The sequence below is a fragment of the Camelus bactrianus genome, chromosome 13 (assembly GCF_048773025.1).
Source record: "Camelus bactrianus isolate YW-2024 breed Bactrian camel chromosome 13, ASM4877302v1, whole genome shotgun sequence".
Taxonomy (NCBI): domain Eukaryota; kingdom Metazoa; phylum Chordata; class Mammalia; order Artiodactyla; family Camelidae; genus Camelus; species Camelus bactrianus.
Genome location: NC_133551.1, coordinates 25,411,424 through 25,431,724, shown reverse-complemented (window position 1 = coordinate 25,431,724; position 20,301 = coordinate 25,411,424). Strand labels below are relative to the sequence as shown.

Sequence of the window (20,301 nt, the reverse complement as noted above, 5' to 3'; positions counted from 1 at the left end):
AACAGCATTTAAATATTTATCATCTCTGCCAAAGGATGCAGAGGTGGCCTGGGACTGAACCCAGTGAAGAGCAGAGGGAGGGCATTCCAGGGAGAGGGAACAGCGTGTTCAAAGACTGTGAAAGCATAATTATGCAATATTGTTACAAAAGTGGGAGCTCAGAAGAGGCAGTTACTAACGCCCACTGTGCTTCAATCAGGAAATATTGAGCGCTATACATGTGCTCAGCATTTTGTCCTAGAAGAGGGGAGTGTGGAGTTTAACAAAATGTACCCTTGCTATAAAGACATTTCTGATTCTTGTGGGAAAGGCAGGCAGTCAACCAACTATTTTTCCCAAGGTCTCATCTACTTTTGATTTCTAATTCATTATGAGTTACTAGAATCAATGTTAATTTCAACATTTCGAATTCTGGGAAGATTCTGAGCTAACTATTGCTTAATTGATTCGGTTCATCTATCCATAATGCACTTTCATAGAATGCTTACAAAATGCTGAATTATCTTATTGGTGCAAGTGATAAGTTGGTAAACACGACAGACAGTATCCCAGCTCACACAGTGAGTTCCCATCCTTGTGGAACTTTTATGAGCTGGGGATAATTTCTACACTGACTGAAAGCTGGTTTGAGTTTGAAGTAGGCATATTACTAGTAAAAACAGAAGTGGCATCTTATTATATGCGACACTTCACATGCAGCTTCTTATTATTTTACAGGTTTTAGGAAGATGATTTTCCAGTAAACAGTGTTTTGAAAAATAATATACAAAATCAAGATTCACATATAAAACTATTTTAAAGATACATTGTTTTCCTTTGTACCCTGGAATCTAAAATAAATATTAAAAAATGAGATTAGAATGAACTACTAGATGAATATTTTAAACAACTTTATTCTTGGAAGAAGGTATTTGATGATTAAATTAGAGATGGGATAGATATTTCTTTGAGAGACTTAATTTGATGCATCTGATTAGATCTAAATCTTCATAGATGTATAATTCAATATAATTTTAAAGGCAACTTTTCAGCCAACACCTGATTTCTGTTTGTTGATTCCAGTTGTTGAAATCTGAATTAGAATTCTTTCTATTTAAATGCAGATTCAGACTTTCCACCTGAGGGGGAAAAGAAGTCATTTCTTTTGACTGAAATATATATACAGGGAATATACATATAAGGAAGTTTCATTTTCATGAATATTCCTTCCCAACACAGGAAGTCTTTTTCTTCTGGTATCTAGAATATTTATTGCAATAATTTTATAACCTCTTTGTATTTACTTGATTGTTTATGCCACAATTTCATGTGCTAAATAATGAAGATAAATACAAATTAAACTTTCAGTGGTGATTGGAAAGTTGTATGGAATTTTAAAATGAGAAATGATGAATTAAACAGCACTGAGAGACTAAATCAAAATTGAAATAGAGGATGCTGAAAAGCTGGGCACATTAATACGTAACAGAGAAATAATATGTAGCTCCATTTCATGCCTTTTCTTTTCTTTTCTGTAATTCTTTAAGAATTGAATCCTGGTAAGAGTGTTTTGAAATATAAAGTCTTGGGTTATGTATGCCAACTCATTTAATGTATACCTGAAAAGCTGCTACACTAATCTCCTATGTGGAGATTTATAACATGGAGAAAATCAAAGAGTGGAGATAAATCATTGTAAAAGAGTTATATTAGCATCTTATTAAATGATTTCTTATTGTATCGCATAATTGTTAAAGAGATAGCTCCATTTTAGTGAGAAGACTTGATAATTTTTGCCAGTTCAAATGCTATGAGAACCTAAGTGCATATATATATATATAAAGTAATAATCTTTTCTAAGATAATATTTACATGTGAACAAAATTTAAAGTTAGAAAACAATATTTATCTCACATATTTAATCAAAAATTTCAGTTATTTTTATAATGTATCTCCTTCCTCAGAAGATACTCAATCTGAAAGAATATTACTTGTGGCAAATAGTACAATTTGTAATTACCAAGGCTTCAACATTTTCATGCATTGATTAAAAAAATGTTGAATACATCTTATGTGCTAGGTACTGAAGATTTAGAGGTTAAACAACCTGTCTCTGAAACATGTAGCACAAAACCTAAGTAAAAAGCTACTTTTCAGCAGTGTGTTTTACTTTTATTGATTGATTGATTGAAGTATAGTCAGTTACAATGTGTCAATTTCTTGGTGGACAGTATAATGTCCCAGTCATGCATATATATACATTTGTTCATTTTAAAATTCTTTTTCATTAGAGGTTATTGTAAGATATTGAATATAGTTCCCTGTACTATACAGAAGAAATGTGTCCTTTCCCCCAGCAACCATAAGATTGTTTACTATGTCTGAGAGTCTGTTTCTATTTTGTAGATGAGTTCATTAGTGTCCTCTTTTTTTCTTTCTTTCTTTTTTGTTTTTAGATTCCACATATGAGTGATACAATATGGTATTTTTCTTTCTCTTTCTGGGTTACTTCACTTGGAATGACAATCTACAGATCCATCCATGTTGCTGCAAATGGCAAATTTTTATTCTTTTTTATGGTTGAGTAGTACTCCATTGTATAAATATACCACAATTTCTTTATCCAGTCATCTGTCGATGGACATTTAGGTTGCTTCCATGTCTTGGCTATTGTAAATAGCGCTGCTATGGTGTACATGTATCTTTTCAAATTAGAGTTCCCTCCGGATATATGCCCAGGAGTGGGATTGCTGGATCATATAGTAAGTCTATTTTTAGTTTTTTGAAGACTCTCTATACTGTTTTCCATAATGGCTGCACCAAACTACATTCCCATCAGCAGTGTAGGAGGGTTCCCTTTTCTCCACATCCTCTCTAGCATTTATCATTTGTGGACTTCTGAATGATGTACATTCTGACTGGTGTGAGGTGATACCTCATTATAGTTTTGATTTTCATTTCTCTGATAATTAGCAATACTGAACATTTTTTCATGTGCCTACTGGTCATTTGTATGTCTTCATTGGAGAATTGCTTGTTTAGGTCTTCTTCCCATTTTTGGACTGGGTTTTTTTTGTTGTTTGTTTGTTTGTTTTTTGGTTGTTGTTATTAAGTTGTATGCACTGTGTATTTTAAAAGGTTTAATTTGGAACATCTCCATCTGAAACGCTATGACCTTGGTTTCCCTGACACCATCCTCATCTGGTTTTTGTGATGATTCTGGCAGTTCCTTCCAGTTTCCCTAGGGACTCGGTTTCCTTTGGGAGTATTCCATATCACTCTGAACTTTATGCTTTTGTTACACTATTCAGTCCTTGGGTGCTAATATCCCAGTACGCCCATTGCATCCATCATCTCTATCAGGGATTATCAGACTTCACTCATAAGAATCATCTAGGTGCTTGTGATAAAGTTTGATTTGGGAGGTCTGGCTGGACCCAGGGATTTTAACATGAACCCATTGGTAATTTTGATGCAGGTCATCTGAAACCACACTTTGAAGAACATTTATCTACGAAGTTAACAGTACCTCAATATATTGTTGAAGCCCAGGCCCCTCTTTTGGGTTTCACTGACATGCCATCAGTTATGACTAGAAATCTCCTCTTGGTTTTTGCAAATGCCCCTCTACACATCACAATGCCACTTCCTCCCCCCCCACCCCCCAGCATATTTTCATACTATATTCCCTGGCTTAGAGTATTCAACCTTAATATTCCTATATGACACATTAGCAATCTATGTACTCTCCCTAACTCTTCCCACTACCGTATTCTCCTCAGATGATCAATTACAAGATCCTATTGATACCTCTTCAATGAATCCTGAATTTGCTCACTCTCTCCTACTGCTTCCTATGCTCTTCCATTTGCTGCCACCTCTCCCATTTACACAATCACAATTTCCCAGGTATGTTGTCTATATTGACTCCAGAGGTTTCTCTGATCCTCCCAAATTAAACTTATACTGCATACTGGAAGCCAGGTGGTTTTCAAGAAAACAAATCAGAAGGAAGTTAAATATGGGTAAATTAAAATGTCCTTACCATAGTTGTTAGTCCACGCACGATAGAGCCCCAGCTAACTCTCCAGTCTCCTGTGTCGCCCTTCTCCTTGCTACCCTGCTGAACTTACTGTGGTCCTCCAAATGTGCTCTACTCTTCTTTACTTTCCGGTCTCCACATGTGCTGTTCCTTCTACCTACAATTCTCATTCATCATTTCTAACTCCTTCTCTACCTAGATGGCATATCCTTGGTGAAGGCTTCCTCCTATGGGAAGTTTAGCTTGCATCCGTTTTCCACATGTGCTAAGATTGCTTGATTTAGCCCATTCAGTACATCTCTCATACAATATTTGGGACATACTTATACTAAAAGAATATTCATTGCTTCTCTGAAATTAAAATTTCACTGGGGAGCTTGTATTCTTCTGGCAACCCTAACATGCCCCGTATAATTTATCATATCACAATTGCTCTTTGCCATTTGCTTGTATCCTTTAATAAACTGTAAATCCCTCATGGCAGAAACTATGTCTCCATTTTCCTACACTGTGTCACTACACTTTTAGGGTAGTGCCTGGCAGTTAAAAATATGTGATAAAAATGATGAAATAATGTACCCAGTATTCAAAACTTACTACTTCTGTTTTTCACTATACTCTAAATCGTAACAACAGGAAGTTTGTATTTAGTAAATAAGAATGCTCTAAATATAAAAACTGCTATTTCATTCTTAACAGAGACTAGGATTTTGTACTATAATAAGACCTATGAATCACTATACTTGGGGTATAATTTACCTCTGTGCAACAAATATTCAGGGAATCATTCTCTGAACCCAAAGCTCCAGGAGGCCAGTTTTATCAAAGACACACAAAACGTGTTAAATAATGATGTGGACTGCCATTGTTAGAGCTCAGTTCAATGGGAAAGCAGACTTTTTATGAGAAAGCATTAGAAGGAAACTGAGTAGAATTTTTCCGGTTTGTACTCAACGTAAGTCCATGGTTCTCAGTTTTCAGATTTCCAAAACCTTAAAAAATGTTCTTTGAAAAGAGAGCCACGTAAACCTTTTTTTGAGATGAGATCCAGAGTTTTCTATGTATCTTGACTGAAAAGAATGATCTTGATATTCTGAGTAAATTCTAAAAATAGAACATACCAGTATCAATTATAGGTCCATTAAAACAAAGCTTTTCATAATTGACTTTAGTAGCAATTGATCTCCAAATGTCACAAAATGCCATGGGGCTTTTAGAATTGATGATGGATAGCAATTTTAGCAAAATCAGGCACAGCTATCACAAAGCAGAAACAGCATCTGCTCCATGATAAGGAGTTACTGGTGTATGAAAATAGCTGAAAAACAATATTTTGGAACTAGTTGGGAAAAATGTGCATTTTTCTCCTCCAATTGGTATTAAAAAGTAAAGGAATAAGTAGTCAAGAAATAGCAGATATTGGTAAATGTTTTTTATTCATTAAACAATTGCTTATTGAGGCCCGGCTGTGGGCCTGGCAGTATTCACTGCTTTGAGTGGGATATAGATAAATAGCCAACAAGAACTGAGCAATTAACCTTTGACTCAGCAATGCCAATTATTCCTCAGTCGAGAACTCGTAATTCCTAGATTTGAGGGCACTGGAAGTACTGATGGGCCCCAAGTTTCTGTTTTGTGTCCAGTGCTTTTGTAAATAAAGTGAATTGGTTTATCTCCACCCAAGAATATGTGGTACGGTCGTCATCAACCACAGTCCTCATGCTGCTGTTGGGTACCACAGCAACCTTACCTCCACCGTCTCTTCTCCCATATTCTCTTCATCTGGCTCTTTCTTGCCATTTCTACTGCTGTCCCTTCTGGGGAGGCTGTCTTTTGTTTTATTTTTGGTTCTAATTTTCTGTCTCTTAGATTTCAAGTCACAGAGACAACTAATTTGACATCCTTGCTCCCAGTTGCAACTTCCAAAATATTTCACCCCCTTTAAGAAGTATATAGACATTATATTCAAAATAGTACTAGCAACAAAATTCTTATTTTTGAAGTTCATGTCATTTATCTAAGTTACCCACACTTCCTCTTTGCCCTTTTATTTCGATCTCTAATCCATTCTTCTCATTAACTGAAGAGTTTAATTTTAAAATTATAGTCTTTTTTCTGCATCCTTACTCCTGTCTCTGTGCTAATGACTTCAGTACTTGAGTAAGTGAAACACCCAAGTTCTTGTACTCTTGATTCCTGTACTTCCTTACCTCCAATGATCATTTCTTTTGCTTCATTTCAGTCATTCACTGCCTACGATGCAGACTATGTTCAGAACTTATCATTAGCAAAAACTGTACCACTTCTGAGTTCTCTATTTCAAATATTTCCCTCTCCACCACATGTTTCTATTCTTTTAGCTTACCTGTTTAATTACCTTTAACAACACAATTGTTTGGCTGCATTGACCTTGCCAATACATCAATCACATTTATCTCTCACCTTCTACAAGTCCCTTCTATCTTGACCTCCTGTATCCCAGTGATAATGATCAGTCCACTGCAAATACCATGAACTTGCTTGCATCCCTCTTTTTGTCAATTCCCCAGTCTTGAATGATCCATGCACCCGAAAAACTACATCATCTTGGAAAAAAAATTACATGATTATTTCAAGCTGACTGGTATCACTTTAAATTTAGCAAAATCATTGTGAAACAGGCTAGTGTTCTTCCATGTTGTTGTATTTATATATTCAACAGGTATGTATTGGTAATCCATGGACCAGGAGCTATTCTAGGTGCTAGAGATATGAGGGAAAATTCGAAGCAGATCTTGCTCTTACGTGGCTTATGTTCCACTGGGGTCCAGAAAGAAAGATGGACAAAACCTGAGTAAATAAATAAGCTTTCAGGAAATAGAAGATAGTACTAAAGGCTATTTGTTCACTGACAAAAAATATTGAGCACCTAATACCTGTCAGGCATACCATTTTATAAGTAACAAATTAGGGAAATAATATAGAAAGGCCTGGGGGAGGGGCTGCGTTATAAACTCCATACTCGTCCGAGGACAGCCTTCCTCTGGGGCACCTAGTCTTGTTATAATCATACCCTCTGATTCCCCTGCATTCGACATTGACCCCATACTCAAATTCCAGGAGGAAAGGCTATGCAGATGTCATGGTGGAAAATCTGTGCCTGTCTGTTGTATCATTAGCTTCCAGTTGAAGCATGGCCCTCTTACCTGACCAGCTCCAAGCTCTGTGATGGGGAAGTATTTTTGCTGAGACCTGAATTGTGGAGGTTGGCGGAAGAGCTTTTAATGAGGGGCAGATCAGTCTTCCAAACCCCTCTTTTGGGGAAAAACATATTCTGGCCAAAGACAGAAAAAAAATATAGGAGGAAAATTAGTGTGGCCGGAGCTTTGTGGCCCTGGGAAGGCATGATGTAAGGGGTGGGGCTCACTCGCTCACGCACTCTCTCTCTCTCTCTCTCTCTCTCTCTTTCTCATAACCGAGAACTCTGAGACTTTCTTTCTAGCATGAGTTGTCTGGCTGGTCAAGTAAGATCCTGTGTTCAAAAGTAAACCGTCCTAGTCATAGTATAAAGTAAATTTATATTATAATCAAGAGTATTATTCTCATCCCATTTTCCACAGTATAATAAATGCATGTATGTCTGTTGCATGTGTATGCATTATTCTTCAAGATGTTTTAAGAAAAAATTCATCTATATAAGATAATGTAAAGGCTGTGCTATGCATAAGTGACTGATACAATTTGTGTTTGTGTGGCTTTATGATCTTGAGCTCTCAGAGTTATGTACAGAAATGTCTCTTCCACAATTTTCTGTCACACTTCAACTCCTTTTTTTGTTGATCAGAAGGTGTCTTCTGTGGCATTCAACATAGAACTGGGGTTTCATAAAGCAATGCAACTCTGGAAGACAAAAAAAGAAAAAGAAAAGAAATAGAGCAAAATAATTGACAAATATTTTAAAGCAAGAACTTCTTATGTTCATGACATTTTAAATGACTGAAGTTTTTCAGAATATCTAAAATGCAAAGCAGATAATTTCTTTCAACATTTTGTTTTAGACTAAATAAATTTTCAAAGAAATCTCAGTATGTTTGTTTTTTAATGCCTCTCTCTCCATCAACTAATGCTATTTTTGTAGCCCAAAGCAGGCTTTTAAAAAGTGTAGTGCAGTAATTGCTTTATTCTGACAGGAACTTCCATATGCTGAAGATGTGAACATAATTCTTTGGTCTATTCAGATGTAAACATGCCCAGTGGTTAAATGAGTTCAGATTATTAATCATTTTCTGAATAGTTATATTTTTGTGAAATTGTTAATGAGATTTTACATTTTTTCTCCTTCTATCTGTCAGAAATAACTGGTCAACATGAGGGCACGTTTGAGAGGTTTGGTTGTGCTGTAAGATAAGGTGGCTTCCCGTTTTCTCTGCTGACAGCTCTGGTCAGCAGGGTTCTTTGTCAGGTTTCTGTACTATTTTAGTTCCTCCAGGCCCCTCACAACCGTGTGGTTTTCAAGAGTGTTCTTGGCTTTGCATGGTAGACTGCTCAGATCCCCAGGCATCAGAATCAAGCTAGTGTTTACATCTAAATGGCTCCCTTCATTAGTCTCCAACTTTGATCTTCAATATATTAAATTTGTGTGTTGTTCAAAGGAATAAAGTGATCTCAAGCATTTATTTAATTGGCTTTGTTTGTACAATTATTAAATTAAGATCATCACTGAGTGTTACTTCATCTGGAATGATGATTTCAAAGCTGTCATTTTATAAGCAGCATCAAAAGAATAACATAATTTTGAAGTCAATTTTAATGCATAGAAGTTTTTTTGAATTACTGTATGATACGGTAAAATGGAACCAAATAATTTAATTTGTAAGCAAAGCCAAATTAATTCACAAAATGTGTAAACTCAACATTTTTAAGAGATTAATACTAAATTTTAAAAATAGATTTTAAAGAGTTAATATCTTCTTAAATATATACTGTAACACAAGGCTAATAAATTGTTGCTAATTTAAGGTACTTCAGACTTACTTGACTGCATGCATTAAGAGCATTTGAACTAAGCACTTTTTCTGTTTATAAGTAAATGATAATTTTAAGCTGTCAGAAGGAAGTTTCTTAAGTAGGTTTTACATTTCAAATACTTTTTTCTTACATATTTAAGTTTACTAAGTAGGTATTTTATTCAAAAACAATGCAAAGATAAATTTGATCATGGATCCTAAACATTTTACAAAAGTTAAATTCCTATGCTTCAGTGTAGATTGGGATATCTCTATAAATAATACATTGATCATAAAAAGGAAATGGATTTCTTGGTAAAGATATTACAGCATGGTCATGTCTAAATGCCTATTTAAAGAGAACCTATTTCGGATGAAAGGGAATGAAATGTAGATAGATTCACCTTCCATTATCATATGCTGTGAGCAGAGGGATGACCTTCAGTGTCTTCCCAAACCTGAGATAAAACGGGTTTCTCTGGATACGAAAAAGCATAAAACAACACCAAACCATGGCTTCCATTGACTCTGCCAATTCATCTTCCGTAACCCGTCAGAAGTGGTCAGATTGGGATTATCAAGGTCTCATTTTAATCTTAGTTTCAATTTGTTTCTCCAGAACAGTTTTTGCCAGAGAAAACAGAAGTCGCAGCATTTCCTCTGACTTGCAACTTGCATCTTTTCCTCTCTCCTGACATCCAGATTAAGGACAAAACCTGGGAGACTTTGGAATTGTTTTCAGCCTCTTCACCATTTCATATTGAAATCAAGCAGGGCCTGCCAGGCCCTCCCAGGTACGAAAGCACCTCCATCTCCGCTGTTTCTTGTTTGTAGGGAAAATAAAGATCTTTTGTCTCCTAAGCCTTCCCAGAGTCCCAGAGAGTATGCTCAAGTAGTTTTGATTAGGACAGCAGAGTCACAGGACCCTTAGCTCCTCCTGAAGAGATATAGGTAACAATCTGAAGCATATCTTTGAGTTGTTCTACAGAAGCTAAGACCCCTACCCAGGTGGAGGCTGGTGACTACATGCTGACCACGAGCACCTAGATCCCAGACCGGCTGGAATCGGGAGATTCAGATTCCTTAAACATCACCCTGTTATCTCAACACCAACCCATCAGGAGAAGGTTCACAAGCTGATCATACATCCTAAGACCCTCTCCCTTAACACTATATTTAAAAACACTTGCCTGCAGGCCATCGGGAGTTCAGGTCTTTTGAGCAAAAGGCACGCATTCTCCTTGCTTGGTCCTCGCAATAAAACTTTCTCTGCTCCAAACTCTGGCTTCACTGGAGCACATGAACTTGGGTTCGACAGTACAATTTTCAGTATCTTCTAGATGTGAAAAGGAGAAATGGAATCACTGATCCAAGACTTTTACAATGTCTATGGTTACATTTACTTTGAAAACATCACTTTTCTATTTCAAAAGCACCCCCACATTCTGTGCATTGTAACAAAAATTATTAAAGCTAGAAGATGCCTCTTATATATCTGATTTTACATTAAAGATCAAATTTCTGATTTTTGCTTTAGAAATTTACACAACGTGCCATTTGGAAAAGGCCAGTATTTTGGTTCACTTGTCAATGATAATCAGTGTTTAATGAAGCAAAGTGTAGCCGTGTTGAGATTTTTATTGTGGCACTTGATCATACTTTCATTCGCAGACCCACAGATGGCCTTCTTTAATCCAGAAAATAGCTGGCTAACTACATTCTATTTTTGACCTACTTGTTGTTCACATATTGTTTGGAAACCTCTGCTGTCTTTGCTTTTTGCTACGGAAATTTTTATGCACTTCCTAGCTTTCTTGAACACCCTCCCCAATCTGCATGCCAACCTGTCTTTCCAAACTTTATTTCAATGTTCCCTTCATAAATGTCCTCTGCTTTAGCTAAACTGAACTGATCATCATCCATGTCACGTCACTGGAATTTTCCTGACCTCCAACAACCCAACCTAACCCTTCTCTCAAGCAGTGTACCACATGTCCAATCCTGCAACTCCGTAAGTGATGCACTTACTTCTTCTGCAGATTTTTTTTCCTTCCTTGCGCTCTGGAAGTATTGCCTTATTTCTTTGGATACTTTTTTGTTTACAAACTGTAGGCTTCTTGTCACCTTTCTCCTTTCAAGAGTACTTATTCATGTACTCTCAGCTACTCTGCAGTCTAATCGCTGTCTGTCTTCCTTTCCTGACCCCTCCACTTTGTCACAATCTTTACAACTCTCCTTTCTCTTCATTGACTTGAACCTCATGGCACTCTTAATATTATTCATACCCCCTAGAGCTTCTGCCTTTATTTTAAGCCCAACCTTGGATGAATCAATAATATATCTTCCTGTGCCTTATCTTCTGCTTTGTGGAAAAAAAAAAAAAAAGTAGAAGCCACGAGAGAATGTCTCTGATCCAACCTGCATATTCACGAATCCCATCCTACTAGTAGAATTGTTCTGCATGCTCCTGTTTGAAGAAAATCCCCCTGCCTATCTGTGGCTCCCATCTACTGTACTCACAGACACTTTGTCCTTCTCTGACAACCCATCCTAATAAGCATAGTCAAATTTCTTTAAATAGTTAAACAGACAAACAAATAAAAACCCAAACTCCAGCTTTATTCTCCCTCTATTCCTCTCCAGTGACAGGCTCACCCCTCTTCCCTCTTTCATAGTCAGACGGTCAGAAAGTGACCAAACCGCGGTCTCGATTTCTTTTGCTCCTGCTACTGTCCTACTCACGCTAACATGGCTTCGGTCATCACCACTCCATGAAATAATTTTCACCAATATTGCCACTGACTTCATTTTTTCTAAAGATAATGGTTATTTCTAAAGTACTTACCGAATTTCTTATCTTCGTAGCAGTTGAGGCAATGAACCACTGTCTTAAAACACTTTCCCTACCTTCATTTTCGTGACATGATTTCGCTCGGTTTTCTCCCAGCCCTCTCTGGCTGCGTCTTCTCTGTCTCTTCCGTCATCGCACTCTCCTCCACCTAGCCCTTACATGTAGAGTTCCTCAAGACTCAAGCCAGAACCTTCTCCATTCTCACTTTGTAGTCTCTTCCTAGGTGATCCCTACCACACTCAGGGATTTAATCACCATCAATGCTCAGCTCTATCTCAGACTGTTCCCTTGAGTTAGACCTATTACTCTGACTCTTATCTAATCTATTTTCTACACAGTAGCTGGAGAGAGATTTAAACAAGAATTTGAAATTATCTTTCCAGGCCCTCCTCTCTAGATTCCCTACTCCTGCTTAAAATTCCTTAATAATTTCCCACTGGGATCCTCACACTCTAGGCTCTCTCCACATCAATCACCCCGGAGCTCATTTTTGTTCATAGTGATTATCATGGTGTCCCCAACTACAAGCAGTACATACATCCGTTGGTCCCTTTTTCCTAGATGCTCCCCTCTTCCCCCTTTAACTTAAGTACAACTCATCCTTCAGATGTCAGCTAATGTAAAACTTTGTCAAGGAGGATTGCCCTGACCTTTCCGACTAGCATACCCCTCACATGTATATGGCATATCTCTCCTTCACACCACTTGGCAGAATTGTCAATTTATCTTTGTTAGTGAGATTATTTAATTAATATCTCTCTTCCTTTCCAAGGGCAGTTACAGGGTCTTTCTTTTCTTGAAGATAAATCTCCAATATCTAGAACAGAGCCTAATACAGAATAGTAGCTCAATAAATATTTGGTCAATGAATAAATGCATGCATGATGAATTCTTATTTCAGTCCATGTTACTCATCAAAGCAAAACACCTTGTCCATAGTCTACACGTAGTTACTGAACTGTATTAAGTGGTATATCATATATATATATATATGTGTATATATATATATATGCTATTTGAAAGAAAATAGAGTAAAATCTGCAGGTTAGAACAACATATTTAACATATTTATATTCATCTTTGTTCATGATTATATCCATATTGTTTTCTGTGATATTTGAACAAGAGCCATGGCAACTGGTTTTCTTTTGGATTAAGAAATATGCAATATTGTCCTTCAACTCATTTATTAGAACATCTGATTAAGGTTGGCTACAGCAGGTTCTGTTTAAATTGAAATGTCACTTTGTTGTCCCTTTTAGACTGACATGAATTGACTAATCATTTACATTTTATGTTATATTAAACTCTGAGTTCTTCGGATGAAATAGCTAGTACTGTCACACTTTTGCAGTGTGGTTTTGATGAATATATTTTTCCCACTCTCTAGGGGGAAAAATGGTTATAAAAGCTCAATATAATATTATTTGTTTTCCTGGCTTTGCCCACATCTTTTTATTTATTTATTTATTTTTTTGAGAGCATGCATAAAATGGTAACAAAAAAAGTTATTTTTCAAGAATGATTCATTTTAGCACATTTTGAAGTAATCATTAGTTTGTGACTCTCATTAATAGAGAAGATGCAAAAACCACAAGCAATAGCCACTAATCACTAATTAAAGTCACTGATGAGAGAAATTTGAAAACAACACTTTACATTTGCTATGGAAGAAATTCCAGAAGTATGGCAGGGCTCTGGTTAAGGTCACAAATTTTACTGAGTCCAACTATCTAATATCCAAATGCAGGCTCTATATTACTCACCATTTCTAATTAAGATTTGAAAATATTGCTATTTTATTAAACTAAGATGAATGTTGGTTCTCACTAATTAAAAAGGAACTTATTATCACAGGATGGGGTTCCAGGAAATTCTAAAAAATTCGCCAGGTTGATTTTGTAATAAATATTTTTATACAAATATCAATGGAATTATATTAAACAATTAAAAATGAATGATGAGCAAGAAGCACTTTACTTCTTACCTAATTATAAAGTAACATTTAATCTCCTGACTGCTTTTGCTGCCTCTAGTCTGGCTGTATCTAAGCTCCACTCCTCTGTGCAGCCAGAGTGGTCTTTTTAAATGCTATTCAAGATTGTGTCTTTTTCTTTGTTCAAGTTCTTTGATTTCTCTCCTGGAATTCAAAATTAAGTCCAGTGTCTTCAATTAAAAACCCTGGCCCTTCATGGTATAGATAGACCCTGTCTCTCCTTCCAACTTTAGTTAAGGCCGTTTACAGAAACACACACACACAACCCCTCCCTCTGTGTTAGGAAAGCCTAACATTTCCCAAATGCCTTATACTATCCCTTTCTCTGGTCATTCACACATTCTGTTTGTACTGCACGAGAAAGCCTCTCCCTTTCTTCACCTAATTCCTGCTTATTTTTTAAAATATTTTCAGTTCAAATATCACCTCCTCCAGGATGCCAATTCCCGATGCTCTAGTTTCTTTCAGGACCTCAGAGTTCTTGGCAGGAAACTTCAGTCATACTGTAAGCATCGATTTACTTGTCTGCCTTGGGGCAAAACTGTATGTACTTTGAGGACTAACTCTTCTTTAATTTAATATCTGCTGGCCCCTGGCATACTGCATTCATTTGCTAAGTATTTACCTATCTGATGAGTCAGTCCCTTAGGTTGGAGCTGCAGACACAGAGAAGTAAATGGGCCCCATCCCTGAGGAGTGGATCATTTGTAGACAGACAAACAGTAGAGACTCAACACTTAGTTGCTAATTGAATAAATAAACAAAGAAATTTTCATTTTGAAAACTATCAAAAAAAAAAAAGCTAAAAACCATAATCACAAAATGGTGATGAGAATGTCAAATTACAATTTATTGTAATAAATGATTAAATGCATACACTCAAAATCAGCAACTATGTTATACAACTTTAAGTTAACTGCATAAACCAAAGTTGAAATTCAGCTCCTGTTTTTCTTTGTCTTTTACTAATTCCTTTGATAAACAGCATATGAAGTTTTTTGTTTATTAGAATCTTTGGTTTCAAGGATTAGGCCCTAGCCAGCCTGCATGTTGATATCCCCTTCGCAATCTGGCAGTGTAAATGCTAAAGGCTAAGACCAAAGCATTAGCCTGATTTCTAACTCGGAAGCTTCATAGAGAATTTTAGGATTGGTGGTAGAGACTATGGTTGGTGTGGGGTGGGGACAAAAATAACTTTATGCTGTCCAGGCTAATGATGGACTCCAGAGGCAAATGAAACACTTGCTCCTGGCAAGTTTCCAAGCCTACCAGTAGTAGATATTTGTGACATTTCTTAATAGTTTCAACAACAAAGCTTTTGTCCCAGAGTGTGCTGGCAGCTGCTCTGTCAATGGAAGGATTACCATTCAAATACCAGCTTTCTATCAGGATACCCCCAGGTTGAGGATTTGTCTCCAGAACAACAGGAGTGCTATCTAGAGTACATCCAAAACAGCATGCAACATGCGTGTAAAGGAGAGGCAGTCTTGTTACTTAAGGTAACCTAGTGGGGAAAGTACTGTGGTTCCACTGTTGGTCCACTGTGGTCAATTTTCCAATAGTAACTGGAGAGGAGACATCTGATTCATTTCAGCCCAGAAGCATTCCCTAAAAGGTTACAGATGTGTTTAACATCACTCTTAAAGGAGACAAGCAATTCGCTTTATCTATTTCAAAATAATATTATTTTTACTGTGTGCAACCCAGGTAGCTCTATCATAGACGGTAAGTAGATATTTGAATGGGTTTCTTGATATAACTCAAGATTCAGATTTTGGTGAAACTGGTCAGCAGTAATCCCTTTGGTTGGTAAATTTTACAGAAATGCATGTGAATGCTTAAAAAATGAAATTATAATAGAAAAAAAGATTAACTGACATGAAGTATCTTATAAAAGGTATTTTAACTGGAACTTTGGGAATTTTTTTTTTCTTTGTCCATTTTTGGGTGACAAGGACAGGATACTGGGCAGAATATTTTTCTGAGTTACTTTATCCACTCAGAGATACAAAAGAATCCTAATCAAAGTGCCTGTATGCTGTGTGGTAAGGGGTACTGTGAAGACACACAGGCAAGTAACTCCACAAATTGGATAGATCTTGAAATGAGGGAAACTCCATGATACCAAAACCTTATTAGAAAAAAAAAATCTGGCATTGTGCCTAGATCTCCTGGCTCTGTGCCACTTAATGAAACACTCATGATAGATGAGCAGCCTCCCTGTCATGCCTGTAAGGAAATGCTTGATGATTTTATTAACACAGGCAGTGCTGAAACCTCTCTTTGATGAACATTCTAATAAGGATGCCCTCTATGCTTGCAAAAGTTCAGGGAAATAACAAGGAAGAACAAACAGATGAAAGAAAACATCATAACATTGCCACATGTTACAGGTGTCTGACTTCAATCATCATGTGCTCTGAAACAGTATGCAATACATAAAATTAGACCAGAGAAAGAGAAATCTGATTTTCAACTTGAAACTGGCAATGGGACCAAAATATAATCCCCCTTATAAAGCAATATCTCTATTTTGAGAATTTGTGTTATTTAAATCATAACCTATATTGTTTATTATCATGTCTTATGGTAGTTGAGAATTTCTTCACTGGATTTAGGAAGCTAAACACAAAATGAGCTATTAAAAGTTTCACTTGCTCAAAGGGAAACCATCAAGCCAACAGCGGAGTCTGCAGAAATCACTGCAGGCCAGACATGGAAATTGTTGTCTACGGCCATCAATCTGTTTAGATGAAAACTTTAGACTTGCTGATTAGCTATCAATAGGAATATTCTGGAAATGAGGGAATTGTAAATGTGCAAATGACCTACTTATTTGTATTGGACCTGCCTTTTCCTTGCAGAACTATTAGTGTTACATGTTGACACCATTCCTGCCTACTTCAATAGCAACATTTGTTTTGCCCATTCCTGCCATTCCCTTACCATCTAGTTGAGAAGTCATACATTCTTGGAAGCCTCCTTTAAACCCCCCAACTGCCTCTCTCATATTCTCCTCTAACTTTATTTTCTTTACATCACTTCTTACATTGTATCTAAATTGCCCGTTCACTTTCTTGCCTCAACAAGATTATGACCTCCTGGAGCACAGAAATGTTGGCCTATTTGAAATTATAACCCAGAATTTATCACATAACATTTTTGAATAAGTACACTAGTGAAAGTATAAATGGATATCTGCATTCATCCTGTGGACCAGCCATTATTTATAAAGTCATATTTGAAATATATTCTGAAATAATACATGTATATTGGGGAATATCATAGAGTTGAGGTGGAACATTTACTTGACTGTAAAACAACTGATCATAATACATTCACTGGATGTAAAAATGCAAAAGGAACAGTCATTTGATCTTTCTGGGATACACAGATACATATTTGTTTGTGTAGGTTTTATATATATATTTTTCCATATCTCTCATATATCCTAAGAGACATGTACATAGATAGGTTATAGAGATATGGATATATCTTCATCAACATTTCTGCAACATTAGTATTTATTATACCTCCAAAGACTTATGATATATTTACGTTCTTGCACATGGGACATCCAGAAAAAATGTTATCTCAGCTTTATAAAGCTGAAATATATTGAACAATATTTTATTTTATCCTAAAACAAAACAACATCTGGAAAGAGACACATTTTAAGATATAATTCTTATTTGATTAAATCCAGGCAACTCTTTAAATTCAGCTGTAGCCATAATTAGAATAATTTAATTGCTTCTTTTGGAGAGGAGGATTGTTGTGTGCATATAAAAGTATTTACATATCATTCACTTCAGAGCTTACTTTTTTAGCAAAAGTTGTTAATTCAATTATAAAATATATAATATTTTGAAGAAATTACACTGGAAATACAAGTTTATGCTACAGTAAAAATTTGGTAAATACATATGATCTAAATGCATAAATTAGATTTCTGTGTTATACCATACATTTGTAATATATAATTTATAATACTGTCAATTACAAGAGTAAAACTGTTCCTCCTTGGCTAACAATTTATATGCATTGGCTTCTTTCTTTTCTTTTTAACTATCCCTTTGAATTGCTCTTGGAAAAGATTTACTTTACTTTCGGAGAATATATTAAAATATTTTCAGAATAAATATAAATCACAAACCCTGATAAGTTATATATTCAGTCTTGTTACATCATCAAAAATACCAATTTTACTCATAATTCAAATTATATATAAATAATCATACTATTTCAATTCATGGTTTCCAGTACTTATTTTATGAAGAAAGTATATTTCCCTCAGGATAGTAAGTCTATAATACCGAGGCTCTAAAAATATTTGAAATCAGATGTAACATTTTATAAACTTAGAAACACTCAATTATTAGGTCCGTAGCACAATTACTCTTTTAGTTGACTAACAAAGGTAATGTCTTTGTTAGTCAAATTGCTCTGCATTTATACAAAGGCTATATTTAAAATTTAAGTTAGAGGTAGTGGACACAAAAATATAGCAAGGTGGTTCTTTAAATTTGAAGAGTTCCTGCACTTTGCAATGCATCAAACAGTAATTTGTAATTGACAGTTTTCTTACCTAGAGTCCTTCTCAGTCAAGAGATTGTTCTCCAAAGACAGTCAGCTGGGTAAATGTCAGAAGCTCAAAAAGTAAATTATAGTACAAACAGTGTTGATATTTCTATGAAATGGAAGAAAAGCATATTTATTTTTAAAATATAGAATTTTATTTAAAACAAGTGAAAACCTTTGTGACCTTTACAAGATTCCAAACAGTGACGAATTTGGTCATTACAAATAACCTTTTCCAGAAAGAGCTTTACCATTTGGGACTTTCATTTGGTAATATATGTGAATTAATTTCCTTTCTACAAAATAACTCATGATATTACATTTTTTATGAGATATTTTATCCCTAAGGTTACAGTTTTAAACAAACTTTAGAAGGGGAAAAAAGTAAGGGAGCAGCTATAGGGTAGCTGGTCATTTTAACTTGTGGGGGGGAATTATTCAGTGATATTTATCATTTCTACCTTCTGTACAGAATGATAGATGTATTTACGTGAGTTTTGTTGGGAATTATGTCTCACAACATTCTTAAAGAGCTGAGTAGAATACTGTTCAGAAGATTCACTCTAAAGCAGTTTCCAACTTAACAAATGGGTTGGATTCTCTGAGTACACTGTTAAGTCATTTGTTTGAAATCTGGTATTCCTTTTCATCATATAAATAATATTGTGTATGGTGGTTTAAAGTAGTTTCCCAAATTAGTCTTCACTATTTTTTTAACTCTTGGGGACCCAAAGAGAATGTGTGGGTGTGGTTATATATATATATACATATAGTTTTTTATATATATAGTTTTCTAGAATATATGAAGTTATATAAAATCATGAAAATAAATTAAAACTGGGCAAATATTATTACAATAAGCTCTAAGTAGCTTGCATAATAACATTTCTATTGGAATGTGGGTTCCAGTCCCCATCTAGAATTGTAGGACCACATCCTGACCCAGTGCACCTGACAAAATGCTCTTTTTCCTCAACCCCGTGTCTCTAAGACACTGAAAACCAAGAGGGCCATAGACCCGTTTCACTGATTGAGTTTTCTTGTATTGTGACAGGGCTTCTGAAAGGCAGAGGCAGGGAGTGCGTGGTAAGACATAAGGGATTAAGGTGCTCTGAAAGACCAGGTCTCTTTCCCTGGTTTAAAATCCTTGTCAAATAAGAACTGAGGTTTTTTCACCTTTCCATTTCTTTCTTTCCAGGAACACTGTCCCTGCCATCTTCTCCACTGTTAGCCAGCTGCTGAATTGCAAACTCTATGGACCACCGGGAAAACAGAATACATCAGATTGTCTATACAACCTGATAGGGAATGCTGATACATAATGAGGGGAGTGACATTAGCAAGTTTCAAAAAATCCTTAAGAATCATTATCAGAAATCACATTGGTATTTATTGGAAAGTAGAGACTAGATTTAGACCTTTCTACCCAGTTATATATGAAAAGCAATGAACTTCTCTGATCGCTGTATCTAAAATATTAGCCATAGATTCTACCCTCTTATTCTATGTTATGTTCCTTTGTAAGCTTTATTATTACTGATTTTTTTTTTTTGTTTGCTTTCTGCTTCTTGTACTGGAATAAAAGCTTCATCGATGCAAGTACGTTTGTTTTGTGTAAGTTTGTTTGGTATCCCCGGGTGTTAGAATAGTGACTAGCATATAGCAGGTACTGAATAAATACTGATTGAATGACTGACTGAATGAATGAATCAATGAATACTAATTCAAATACTTAGTTGCCTTGAAACATGACTCCCTTGGTAATACAGGTTTATATACATTTAATGTTACACACTGCAAACAAGAAAAAACTCTCTTAATTGGAAGAACATTTTAGACACCTGCTTAATGACTGCTTTGCAGTTAG

At 35.8% G+C, this 20,301-nt stretch overlaps 1 long non-coding RNA gene across 1 annotated transcript in view; it reads left to right on the top strand.

Annotated features, from left to right (window-relative positions):
• LOC123619251 (uncharacterized) overlaps window positions 1-20,025 on the top strand; it is a 180,563-nt gene extending 160,538 nt beyond the window's left edge. The window contains exons 6-7 of the long non-coding RNA XR_006727799.2: window positions 9,626-9,800; window positions 19,633-20,025. This is a non-coding gene — a long non-coding RNA (uncharacterized LOC123619251). The remainder of the gene's footprint in view (window positions 1-9,625; window positions 9,801-19,632) is intronic.
• Window positions 20,026-20,301: the final 276 nt, after the last annotated feature.